Source organism: Oppia nitens, unplaced genomic scaffold (genome assembly GCF_028296485.1).
Source record: "Oppia nitens isolate AA-2021 unplaced genomic scaffold, nextdenovo-longstitch-racon4-pilon3 scaffold2_pilon_pilon_pilon, whole genome shotgun sequence".
NCBI classification, from domain to species: domain Eukaryota; kingdom Metazoa; phylum Arthropoda; class Arachnida; order Sarcoptiformes; family Oppiidae; genus Oppia; species Oppia nitens.
This window is the reverse complement of record NW_026533210.1, coordinates 7,076,843-7,092,039: the sequence shown is the minus strand read 5'-3', so window position 1 is coordinate 7,092,039 and position 15,197 is coordinate 7,076,843.

Sequence of the window (15,197 nt, the reverse complement as noted above, 5' to 3'; positions counted from 1 at the left end):
TAAAAAAATGATATTATATATATACACTTGTTTATAATACCAACAATTATTTAATATTTTATTTATTATAATTATTATTATTATTGCAAACTGTACATGTAAACAAACAGCACATAAAAAGTGGACATGGTCATTTAATAATACACAGTAGTAGTTATAGTATAATAATAATGATTATTATTATTAATAAATAAAATTGTGTTGGCCCATTAATTGGTTATTATTATTATTATTATTACTGTATTATTATTTATTAAAATAATATATTGCAAACTATATCATAAATGAGAGCCCAGTTATATGTATGTATTTTTTTTAAGGGAAAACACTTGAATAGACAGACACACACACCAACTAAATTGAAACCATTGAATGCTGTTTGAAGACTGTGTGTATGTATATATGTGTGCACTACTGTATGCTTGTATTACTACTACTACAGTGTATTTAGATTTTGCAGCCAAATATGTTTTTCATATATAATAAAAAAAAACTTATTATTATTATTATTATTATAAAACAGTCACTATATTGAAAAAAAACTATATGAAAATGCAATGTATTTAGTGATTAACGTAAATGGGGTTAACTAATAGTAATCATTGCAATGCAATATACATGTATGTTATATTAGAGAGAGAGAGAGAGAGGGGGGAGAGAGAGCCTGTTTGTGAGCCATTTTGTGTTGACATACAACACACACACACACACACATACCAGACAACTATGACGTGTGTGGCGCCCATACCTACCAAAAACGCCATCTATTTTATATGTCTTACGTCTAACAGTGTCTGTCATTAAAATATTATTACTGTATTAAATGTATTACATGTGTGCTATGTTTTGGATGGTATAGCCTTGCCGTGTGGTGTGTGTGTTATGTACAGGTATTTCCAATGAAAAACACTTGCTGTCTCATACTTGCATACAGTTGAACACCAAGTATAGTGTACGCAACATTCAAATGTATATATTAATAATATTCACATGATTTAATAAGATTTAATAACTACAGTATATTATATATGCAATTAAATTATACTTTGTTTTGTTTTTGTTGAAAATATTTTATTTATACACTATTTAAATATAAATAATATTAAATTATCATTTAATTATGTGCCCAATATATTTATTTATACTAGATTATAATTTATAATAATTATGTTAGCTATGTAGTAATATTTTTAATTATTAATTTTTCTATGTATAATATGTAATACTATGCATACATACATGTGTCATGATTGTGCACAATACTAACCAGGCTACAATTGTACCAATTTTTTATGCTAGTTCAATAAAACTTTTAATATTAAATTTATAGTAAAAGAGAGAGAGAGAGAGAGAGAGAGAGAGAGAGAGAGAGAGAGAGAGAGAGAGAGAGAGAGAGCATGAGATCGCTTCAAGATTTTTTTAGGGAAATCATAGGGAAATCGTAATAACCTCTAGTTTTTTGGCGTATAATACCGTTCTCAGCGATTGCTTATCACACACACACACGACATGCATTGAGCACATGATTTGATTGTCGCATATATATTGTGCTAAAAAGATTTAATACAGAAAAGAGAGAAAAAAACGCGTTTAATATATGAATTATATTTATATTATAATAAATAATTGAGTTTTTCATCAAAAAATGCCAAATGACTTCTTAACCCACATTAAGTACAAATCGTATGAATATATAATATTATATAAATACAGTTCATATATTAGGTATACAGTATGTAATACTTGTATATATCATATATAATTTTTATACTGTATATAAAATATTTAAATGTTAATTATTAACAATATTTATGTATACAGTCAGCTCTCTATGAATAAGTATTAAACTATTATAATTGTATAAATTTTTATGATTATTTTTAATGTACTGATGTAAGTACTGTATGCATACACACAGACACAGACACACACACACACACACACACAATATTATGTAATAATTTTTTAAATAAAAAAGTTTACTATATGTAAGTGATTTAAAGCATTAATATATATGTGATATGAAAGTGTGTTGAGATGTCAATTCAATGTCAAATTTATTTATAAAAAGGCCAACCGTTTTGTTTCTGACAAATATATAAAAAACTTATTATACAATACTGTATAATATTTATATATATATAAAAAGTTGCTTAAAATAATTAGTTGAACTATTTATTTATTTCTTATTTATTTTTATACTGAATATTTTTAAATTAATTTGAAATTTTAGGGAATGAATTAGTCAAAAAAGTTTTGACTATTTTTTTTATATAAGGATATAATGAAAATACACTGCATATTATAACTGTGTAAAAATTATATATTAATTTGAAATTTTTATTTAATTTTTGATACTATCAAAATAATTGATGAACTATCAATAATTTCTAATCAAATCTATGTTTAATAGTCAATAAATAATATTTTTTGACTTATGATAATTTAGTTGTTGTTGTTGGTTAGTTATCAGATTTATTTATGTATTATCGACAAAAATTGATTAAAAAATAGTTAAGTAAAGATAAAATTTAATCGTTATAAACAAACCAAATTCAATATTTAAATTATGGACAACAATTTATATACTATATATATATATATATATATATATATATATAAAGTATTGATAATTAGCGTCAATATCTATTGATATATAATAATAACTAATTGAATGGTAAATTGGGTCCAAAGTGTACGTAAGTTTGATGCCTAAAGTAATGATCAAATATTAGCTCAAAGTCCAAGTCGTGACACATCTCGTGCTTTTCACGTACTGACTGTACGCGACGTTTTCATTGATTAGATAAACACTTAATATCATTAATTTATTGCTTATATACTATATTATAATTTACTGTATTTGATACTACAATATATTCTATATTATATATTTCAGTATTCAATATATCTATTTACTGATAATCATATCCGTCTAATATTATATTGTATTATATTGTATGAAATGTAGTATTAGATACAATATAAATATATTAAGTTATAAAAATTAATATGAATTTATATATAAATATAATATTGACGTTTCGGTTCAAAAGTTAATTTCAGTCCAAACTAACAGTTCAAAAGCACAATATAATATACTTTAATGCAGTTTATAAAAGTGTTGATAATTTGCTCTCTCTCTCTCTCTCTCTCTCTTAAATCAATGTAGTATTTATTTAGTGATACATACAATATAAATTTATACTGTATAATATTAACTTGTATACTAAATATTAAAAACACTGAATAATTATCTAAAACATATTTATTAATTTTCCCTATGAATAATTGTTTAATAATTTTAATGATAGTGATAAATACAGTACTAAAAAGTAGTAGTTTGGGTGCTAACTGTTGGTTAGTGGTTAGGGTAAATTATAGCCTATTGGTATAACCTTCTATCATATGATCTTTAAAATGACAGATCATTTGGATAAATCAATGAAATCATTTATAATTGAAATATTTTGCAATAATTAGCCAATAAAATAGTATAATTTATAAAAAACTAATCAAAATTATAATTGATTTAACTAACAAATTATTAGTGACACTTTGAGGATTTCCCCTATAATTATTATAGTTAAAGAATGTAGAACCCCCTCCCCTTCCATTAAATACCGAGGGTTAATATCAATATAGATACTATATATATATAAACTGTACTATAGATAAACATATAAATAAATATACTGTACATTGTATATGTATAAAAAATTGTTATATCTATTTCAATGATAACATTTTTACTTTATAAAAGTTATTTACTGTATTAATATACTGTTTATAGTAAATATGATTGATATCCAGTAATTAAAGCAATTTAAAACTGTTTTCATTGTCATTACATACAGGAAATTGACATTTTTTTTGAAACAGATTTTATTTACTGATAATTTAATTTTAGCAATCGATTAATAGCAATTTTTTCATTTTTTTAAAATCTGAAATCTGACATTAGAAATATTAGAGTATAATTGTATACAAATAAAATTGCCATTTTTGTCAAAAATTTGTCATATTTGTTGAATTTGAAATTTAGTATTTTTTGTCAAAATAATAAATTAGAATTTTAACATAAAAAAGTATTATGCAATTAATAGAAAATAATAATAATAATAAAGATAAAATACTGTAGATAATAATATAACCTTTAATTTTATATGTTTTATTTCAATTGTCTTATATCTATATTTTGATTAAAATAAAAATATACGTATATTTGTTTTCTTGTGAAAAAAACTTGCATAAAATCATTAGATAAAGTTAGCAAAAAAAATAAATATACTGTATTTAAATACTAATGGTATTAATATAATGTTGAAACAAATTGATTGAAAAAAATAAAATCTTTTCCGCTTCAATACAATAATATCAATTGTATTGATTACTTTCAAATTGCAATCTGCAAATATCACTCAACTTTTTTACATTTAATCTCATATCGATTGAGTGTTTATTATATTTATTTGGTTTAAAACTGTTTAACAATACACATAATTCTTTTTTTTTAATTTAGTCCACAAAAAATATATACATTTATTATACTTAATCTAAAGATTATTAGTATAAAAGTCTCTATTAAAGTCTAATTGAATTGTATTAATATTAGATTTATGAGAGAAAATGAAAGAAAAATAAAAGTTATTTTTGTTTAGATTACTAAACATTGATAAATTAGATTTTATATTTGAATAAATATACAAATAATTTCAAACCTCATTGCATTAGACAACACTAAGTTTCAAGGATTTAAAATTTTGTTGATTGATTTCGTAATCAAAAATAAACAAAAATAAATATTAAACAAAAATAAATGATTAAATATTATTAGTTTCTTTTTAACAAAAAAAAAGTATTTAAAAGTTTCTAATTATATTATTTTTTTAGTATCTTAAAATAAATTACATGAACTAAAATTAATTTAAACAAATAATCAAAACATTAATACTGTATTTATGTGCTATTTAATTTATGTATTGTCTTAATACTGTTTACTATTGGGAAATCAATTGGAAAAAACAACAACTAATTAATCTGCTATTTATTTCAATTATAGATACAGTAATATATAATACATATATGTATGTACTGTATATAATATATGTATACAGTACATTAGGAATTATATATAAATTTTATATATATTATTTGTATTTTATTAAATAGTATTATCTAAAAAATAAAGGTTTAATCATTTTTTTATCGGTAATGTTGTTTAGTAAAAGTGAAATTATGGTCTGAGTAAGTGAAAAATCATGTAATGATTTCAATTTATATAAAAAATAAATAATAAAATCTTTGAAATATTATACTATTAATATTTTAATATTTATTATTATTGTTATTAATATAGTATATTATATATTATTTTGTGTGTAGCACTCTAGGGAAGGACATTGAAATTTTTTACAACCAAAAACTAATACAATATATACCGGTATATATATTATATGTGATATTACACAACATATATAGTATTATTAAATATATACAGTATAAATATATATATATATTTATTATAAGGAACTCAATTGCTTTTCATTGAATAAAATTGAAATTATGAAACAATTATTGCAAAAATTCTTTGCCCTTAAAGAAGTGTTTCATTTGGGGATAAAGAGAGAGAAAAAAAACATTATTTTTGTTGCTTATGTATTATTAGTGTACTCTCTCTCTCTCTCTCTCTCTCTCTCTCTCTCTCTCTCTCTCTCTCTCTCTCTCTTTAGAGTTATCAAACATATACAACAAATAGGACAGTTAGCTATATGTGTGAGTGTGTGAGGTGTGCGCTCAAGGACTTCCACTAAATATTGTATTAATATATGTATTTATGTATTAGGATTGCATAACATATACACAAACTAAATACATGTTGTGTATGTGTGTGTGTGTGCTTAGAGTGAGAGCACCGTTACCTTGAGTTAAGAATAAACTCCCACCACATTTTTGGGAACATATATCTACTGAGACTACTAGAGCTGTATTATAGAGTAAAGCTGTTTACACTGTATTCAAAATACCAGTAGTTATCCTTCACTTCATTATTAATACACCATTTATGAGGACACCGAAGCATTGAACGTCTAATCGATGGAAAGCACAGATACCTATGCTTTCAGTTAGTAATACACAATGTTCTGGCGTTTCGACACATCCCTAGAGAAGCCCGTCCTTAACGGCAATCGACGATAAAATAAAAGTTTTTATGTATTTAATATTAACACAAAAATTGCATAAAAGTTTTCTCATTTTTTAAATATATTATAATAAAATAAATATTATCTAATAAAACATTAAAACAATATTTTTATAATCATAATATTAATTGCAATTTATCGATAAAATTAGTAGTATTTGCAAAAAAAAACAATTTAATATTGTATCGTTATTTTTTGTAATATATAGTAAATGATATAATAATTTTATTAATTTCAAATTTATTAATATTATTATTATTATTAACTGTTGGCGTAAACTTTTCAATGATAAATACAGTAAATAAAAGAAAAATATTACAATAGTTATGCAATACTAATGTTATTAACACCGGGTCCTTGTCTCCAATTTTCTCAGTATTTAGACATTGAATTTTCAATAGTTTTTTCATCACTTTCATGAAATCGAGTAAATCATTAATCATTATATAAATATCATATATATATATAAAAGTCAAATATTAAATCTCAGTTTTTTATATCAATAATAATAATAATTTATTGAAATATTATATGTCTTAAATCGTGATTTTAATATTTAAAAAAAATAATTTATACAGTTTTATAATTGAATAAAATACAATATTTAAAGTTAACACCTATTTTAACACATATTTCACTAAATGATTGATAATAACATGAATTATGTTCAATTAACACTTAAAATAATACAAAATTTATTATAATTAATAACTACTATGATTTATAACTAAACAATTTTCAAATTTTTGTTAATAGATAAATGTTACTCTATTTTATAATTTGCAAATTATTATAAAAGTTTTTTTACAGTATTACATTATACATAAGTTATGTGAGATTATTTATAAAATATGATCTATTATAATTTTATTTATGTATATAAAATTAAGTTTACATTATTAACATAAATTTAAATATAATTAAATTTAAAATAATATAATTATACAATGTTAATAATTAATAAACTTATTTATTTGATGTAATTTAATAAAGATTTTAACTTTAAACTAATAGTATTATTAAACAATTCTGAAGTGGAAATATTTTATATAATATAATAAATTGCAAATTAAATTCAAGAATATTCTATATATATATATATATATATATAATATTTATCATTCATTTTATTGAATTTATGCTCCGATAGGTCGCATAACTTATTTCACTATTGTGTTGTCCTTTACATTGATGTTCACAACAATACAATATTGTAATATAACTCCTCTATTGATAAGGTATATACATATTGTAAGTGCTCTTTCATGTAATGAATCAAATGAGCCATTAGTTAATGGGATGAGTTGACCATTGGTGTCAATATGTTATTGATTGTGATACACCTAATTTATCACCCGTATTTTTTTAATCAACATAACCTATTGATATAATATATAATATAACTTATTTATAACACATATACAGTATATACAGCATATTTACTGTAAATATGGATAATGATAAATTAGATTTATACAATACACAAAATATGATATACAATATGATATATATATATATTATTAATGCTTCAAGATTATAAACACATACATTTTTTTGATAAAAATAAATTATATAATTTGATATAATATTTTTTATTATATAAAAAACTTGTACTTTATTTACACTTAATATTTTTCCCAATGAGTCAATTTTTCAAAATAAATTGAAAATTTTTTAAATTGCAGTAAAATATATAAAATAAAAAATTACTATAGTTTTGTATTTAATAATTTTTCAATTACATAAAACAAGATTAAAATATTATTAAATTTATTATTATATACTATTATAAAAACTCTATTGATTTTATAGTATATAAACTGTTGAAATTGATTTCAATATAAAAAAATTACATAAAAACTATTAATCAATTGTAGAAAAAATTTATCAAAATTGTTTTTTTGAAATATTTATATTTTAAATTATCTTGATAATTTATATTTTTGTCATTAAACATAATATAAAGTATATCAACATATATACTATAGTTAATATAAAACACAGTTTTTTACAATAAATTCACATTAGATTTACTTATTTAGTTTACACGCAAGTAATACACATAATTTTAACTATTAAAACAAGTGTTAAGCAAATATATTTTATTTTCTTTGAGTAATTTTCATGAAATATTTACAATAATAATTTTGTAAATATTTAGTTTAAGAAAAACTTCAATACTTATGGATATTATTTTATATAAACGAATATTATTAAACTAATTTATAAAATAAATATTACATATTAATAATTACAACAAAATCTAAAAGTTTAAATCAAATTATATAAAATAAATAAACTATAATTTGCATTGATTAAAAAATTACTTATTTTTTATAGTTTACTCGGAATTTTTTAACTTAAAAAATTATTCATAAAATACTAATTGTTATTATTAATTAATTTTGTCAAACATAACCTGAGGACAGTTAAGTCTTTTTTGTAGAATAAAATGCTACCGTAAATGTCAAAATCAATAGGAAAATTGCAAATATTTTAACTTTGATGCCTATAATCTGTAAAAACATTAAATGTTTGTTTGAAACTATTTTTAGTAGTGTTTTATAGTAAACAAAAATTTTATAGGATTTTGTATTTAGATAACTTTTTAGAATTTTTATGATAAAATTATTTAAAAAAATATACAATTATTTAATTACAATTTAGTATGATAAATAATACTTTATTTGTATAATTATATCTGCTATTAAACAAAAAATATATATCTATTTATTTTAATAATTTTTTATTTTCAATCTTATATTTAAAGTAATTATATATAAAAATGATTTTTTATAAACAATAAAAATGTTGCATAAAAATCTATATAAGAAATTATACAAAAAAAGAAATTATATAATAAAATTTTTACTATATATAGAAATGTCATATTTTAATATCATTAAAATAAAAGCCATATCATTTAATAAATTAAAATAGTTTTTTTTGTTAAATAAAAATAATTAAAATAGTTTTTTTTTTGTTAAATAAAAAATAAAATTCTTACATTAGAGTAACAATTGCATAATTTATATGATGAAAAAACAATTTGTAATTTAGTAATTACTATATTAAATTTATAATTATTAGTAAGTTATTAATAAATCATTCAAAATAAAAATTATTATTACAAAATGATTAGATTAAAAAAAAGATAAGATTTAATTATTTAATTTAATAGTATTAAATATTATGTTTTCTAATTAAATACCTATACAGCATAATAGATATCATAATAATTTTAATTTATTAACTTTTTAAAATATTAAATTTATTTATTTATAATTAGCATTAATTGATATATACATTTCATATATAATATAAAACCATAATTATAAAAATTATATAAAAATTACAAGATTATTATAAAATCGTTATTTATTTATACTGTCTAAATAATATTAAAGCAATTTATTATTTATTTTATGATGAAAGAGATTTAGATTTTCAATGGCAAAATTTTTTACATAAAATTACATTTTTTATGAAAGACTATAACATTTGATATATATATATATATATATTATATTATATAATACTGTATGAAATTTTAATTTATTAATCTAATAAATATAAAGTTACTTACTTTTATTATAATTAATTATATAAATATCTAATTAGTTATTAAATATATTTATAAAATATCATCAATTATACTTAAGTATTGTCAGCAATCTCATTATAACTATATTAAAATTAAACCTAAGTCTATAAATTATTATATAATTTATTAAAATTATATAATAATTAATTTAAATTGTGTAATATTGTAATATTAATTGTGTGATTTATTCATAAATTATTTTTATATGCAATTTTGTTTGATTCAATAATACTTTATTTGATTATATTGACAAATATATTTAAAAAATAAAAACTTTTTACTAAATATGTAATGATAAAAATTAATTTTATTTGAGTAAGGCGTTGTTCACATATTACGTTCGCAGTTTTTAAAAAATCTAGACCCCCTCCCCCCTATGTTCGCAATTGTTCGCATGTAATGATATTTAAAAATTACGTTCGCATGTCCTTAACCCCCCCCCCACCATTTAAATAAATATTTTATAAAATTATTTTCACTTTTAAAATAATCAAATAATCAAATAAATTAATATTATTCAAAAGTCATATATTTATTCAAAATTAGTTATTAAACCGTTTATCAAAGGATTAAGTTTACTCAAAATTAATCCCTTAAATTCATTCATTATTTAAATGCCAATTAAATTCAAGAATATTCTATATATATATATATATATATATAATATTTATCATTCATTTTATTGAATTTATGCTCCGATAGGTCGCATAACTTATTTCACTATTGTGTTGTCCTTTACATTGATGTTCACAACAATACAATATTGTAATATAACTCCTCTATTGATAAGGTATATACATATTGTAAGTGCTCTTTCATGTAATGAATCAAATGAGCCATTAGTTAATGGGATGAGTTGACCATTGGTGTCAATATGTTATTGATTGTGATACACCTAATTTATCACCCGTATTTTTTTAATCAACATAACCTATTGATATAATATATAATATAACTTATTTATAACACATATACAGTATATACAGCATATTTACTGTAAATATGGATAATGATAAATTAGATTTATACAATACACAAAATATGATATACAATATGATATATATATATATTATTAATGCTTCAAGATTATAAACACATACATTTTTTTGATAAAAATAAATTATATAATTTGATATAATATTTTTTATTATATAAAAAACTTGTACTTTATTTACACTTAATATTTTTCCCAATGAGTCAATTTTTCAAAATAAATTGAAAATTTTTTAAATTGCAGTAAAATATATAAAATAAAAAATTACTATAGTTTTGTATTTAATAATTTTTCAATTACATAAAACAAGATTAAAATATTATTAAATTTATTATTATATACTATTATAAAAACTCTATTGATTTTATAGTATATAAACTGTTGAAATTGATTTCAATATAAAAAAATTACATAAAAACTATTAATCAATTGTAGAAAAAATTTATCAAAATTGTTTTTTTGAAATATTTATATTTTAAATTATCTTGATAATTTATATTTTTGTCATTAAACATAATATAAAGTATATCAACATATATACTATAGTTAATATAAAACACAGTTTTTTACAATAAATTCACATTAGATTTACTTATTTAGTTTACACGCAAGTAATACACATAATTTTAACTATTAAAACAAGTGTTAAGCAAATATATTTTATTTTCTTTGAGTAATTTTCATGAAATATTTACAATAATAATTTTGTAAATATTTAGTTTAAGAAAAACTTCAATACTTATGGATATTATTTTATATAAACGAATATTATTAAACTAATTTATAAAATAAATATTACATATTAATAATTACAACAAAATCTAAAAGTTTAAATCAAATTATATAAAATAAATAAACTATAATTTGCATTGATTAAAAAATTACTTATTTTTTATAGTTTACTCGGAATTTTTTAACTTAAAAAATTATTCATAAAATACTAATTGTTATTATTAATTAATTTTGTCAAACATAACCTGAGGACAGTTAAGTCTTTTTTGTAGAATAAAATGCTACCGTAAATGTCAAAATCAATAGGAAAATTGCAAATATTTTAACTTTGATGCCTATAATCTGTAAAAACATTAAATGTTTGTTTGAAACTATTTTTAGTAGTGTTTTATAGTAAACAAAAATTTTATAGGATTTTGTATTTAGATAACTTTTTAGAATTTTTATGATAAAATTATTTAAAAAAATATACAATTATTTAATTACAATTTAGTATGATAAATAATACTTTATTTGTATAATTATATCTGCTATTAAACAAAAAATATATATCTATTTATTTTAATAATTTTTTATTTTCAATCTTATATTTAAAGTAATTATATATAAAAATGATTTTTTATAAACAATAAAAATGTTGCATAAAAATCTATATAAGAAATTATACAAAAAAAGAAATTATATAATAAAATTTTTACTATATATAGAAATGTCATATTTTAATATCATTAAAATAAAAGCCATATCATTTAATAAATTAAAATAGTTTTTTTTGTTAAATAAAAATAATTAAAATAGTTTTTTTTTTGTTAAATAAAAAATAAAATTCTTACATTAGAGTAACAATTGCATAATTTATATGATGAAAAAACAATTTGTAATTTAGTAATTACTATATTAAATTTATAATTATTAGTAAGTTATTAATAAATCATTCAAAATAAAAATTATTATTACAAAATGATTAGATTAAAAAAAAGATAAGATTTAATTATTTAATTTAATAGTATTAAATATTATGTTTTCTAATTAAATACCTATACAGCATAATAGATATCATAATAATTTTAATTTATTAACTTTTTAAAATATTAAATTTATTTATTTATAATTAGCATTAATTGATATATACATTTCATATATAATATAAAACCATAATTATAAAAATTATATAAAAATTACAAGATTATTATAAAATCGTTATTTATTTATACTGTCTAAATAATATTAAAGCAATTTATTATTTATTTTATGATGAAAGAGATTTAGATTTTCAATGGCAAAATTTTTTACATAAAATTACATTTTTTATGAAAGACTATAACATTTGATATATATATATATATATATTATATTATATAATACTGTATGAAATTTTAATTTATTAATCTAATAAATATAAAGTTACTTACTTTTATTATAATTAATTATATAAATATCTAATTAGTTATTAAATATATTTATAAAATATCATCAATTATACTTAAGTATTGTCAGCAATCTCATTATAACTATATTAAAATTAAACCTAAGTCTATAAATTATTATATAATTTATTAAAATTATATAATAATTAATTTAAATTGTGTAATATTGTAATATTAATTGTGTGATTTATTCATAAATTATTTTTATATGCAATTTTGTTTGATTCAATAATACTTTATTTGATTATATTGACAAATATATTTAAAAAATAAAAACTTTTTACTAAATATGTAATGATAAAAATTAATTTTATTTGAGTAAGGCGTTGTTCACATATTACGTTCGCAGTTTTTAAAAAATCTAGACCCCCTCCCCCTATGTTCGCAATTGTTCGCATGTAATGATATTTAAAAATTACGTTCGCATGTCCTTAACCCCCCCCCCCACCATTTAAATAAATATTTTATAAAATTATTTTCACTTTTAAAATAATCAAATAATCAAATAAATTAATATTATTCAAAAGTCATATATTTATTCAAAATTAGTTATTAAACCGTTTATCAAAGGATTAAGTTTACTCAAAATTAATCCCTTAAATTCATTCATTATTTAAATGCCAACGTTCTTATAGACTTTACCCCCCCCCCCCTCGTTCGCAAAAGTTCGCTTTGGCCGACCCCCCTCCCCTCAAATGCGAACGTAATATGTGAACAACGCCTAATTAGGTTAATCTACAAATATAAGTGCAAATACAAATAGGCTTTAGATATTTGAATGTTTTGTGTATTTAATGATATATATAGATATTATAGAATTACTTATAATATATAGTTTATATTTGTTAAAATATATACATATATATCAATTTATATACAGTAAACATATTATGTTTAGTTAAATTATGTAAATATATACTTTCAATAAATATAAAAATCCCTAAAAATAAAATTTTTGTAAATACCTTATATATCTAAATAATAAATTAAACAAACAAATCAATAAAATTATAATATAATGTAATTGTAATTCATAAAATATATAAAATGTTGTACTTTAAAAACTAAATATTAAACATAATTTTTATAATATTTTTAGCCACTCTTAATATAATTATGATAATAATATTACTAATAATAATATAAACAAAATTTAGTTTTTAAATTAACAGTAATTTTATTTTCCTTTTAAATAAATTAATTTTACAGAATATTTTTGTCTTATGATATGTTAGTTTAAATCGTAAGAATCGTATAAATTAAATACAGAAGTATTTATATAATTTAGTTAAGGTCTTAGATAAATGTTTGCGTAAATTATTTATGTTTTGTTGTTTCAGATATTTATCAGTTATATTATAAAGCAACATTATTTGATTAACATCAATATATAAGTAGATAACAGTATAAGTGTTTTTTGTTGAAAAAAGTTTCTTATTATATAATTTTTTATAGTCACAAATAATAAGGTATGATATGATATTAGATAAAATACTGTATATTTTGATATTAGTCATTTTTTCAAAATAAATTGTTATATAATTATACAATATTATTATTTGTTATTTGATATTAATTTATATGAGAAATGGCTAACAATTAAATATTAAAAAACATTTTGTTTATAAAAACAACTATATTAAATATACAGTATGTAAAATAATAACAACAAAATATACTTTTCAAAAATAATAAACCAATTATTTTAAATAATTAAATATTTTTATTTGTAATCATCTATTTACATTGTTCAGTTCCCAATTACCAACTTGTTTTTCACATATATTGTTTGTCAATATATGTAAATGCTATATATAATAATATAATAAATTTTTGACAATTAACAGATTAAAAATATTTTTAAACAAACAATTATATTATAGATAATTATAATAATAATATTTTCCTATAAACTATGTTTTATAATATTTTATATTATATATTACAACTGATAATATCAAAGCTTTTTCTATTTAATAATAATAATATTAAATTAATAATACATATGTTTCTAGTGCTCTAAACAAATAGATTATTTTTTAATATATATATATATATATATATAAATATTATTTCCGTTTAAATCCACTCCACATACATAAAGGATATCAAATATTAATTCAAATTTAAGTTTCTATTTATAGAATTGTTGAGTGTTTTCATATAATAATAATAATAACTAAAAAATATATATATAAAGATGAATGTTTTTGTTTAACTGAATTTTTTTTAAAGAT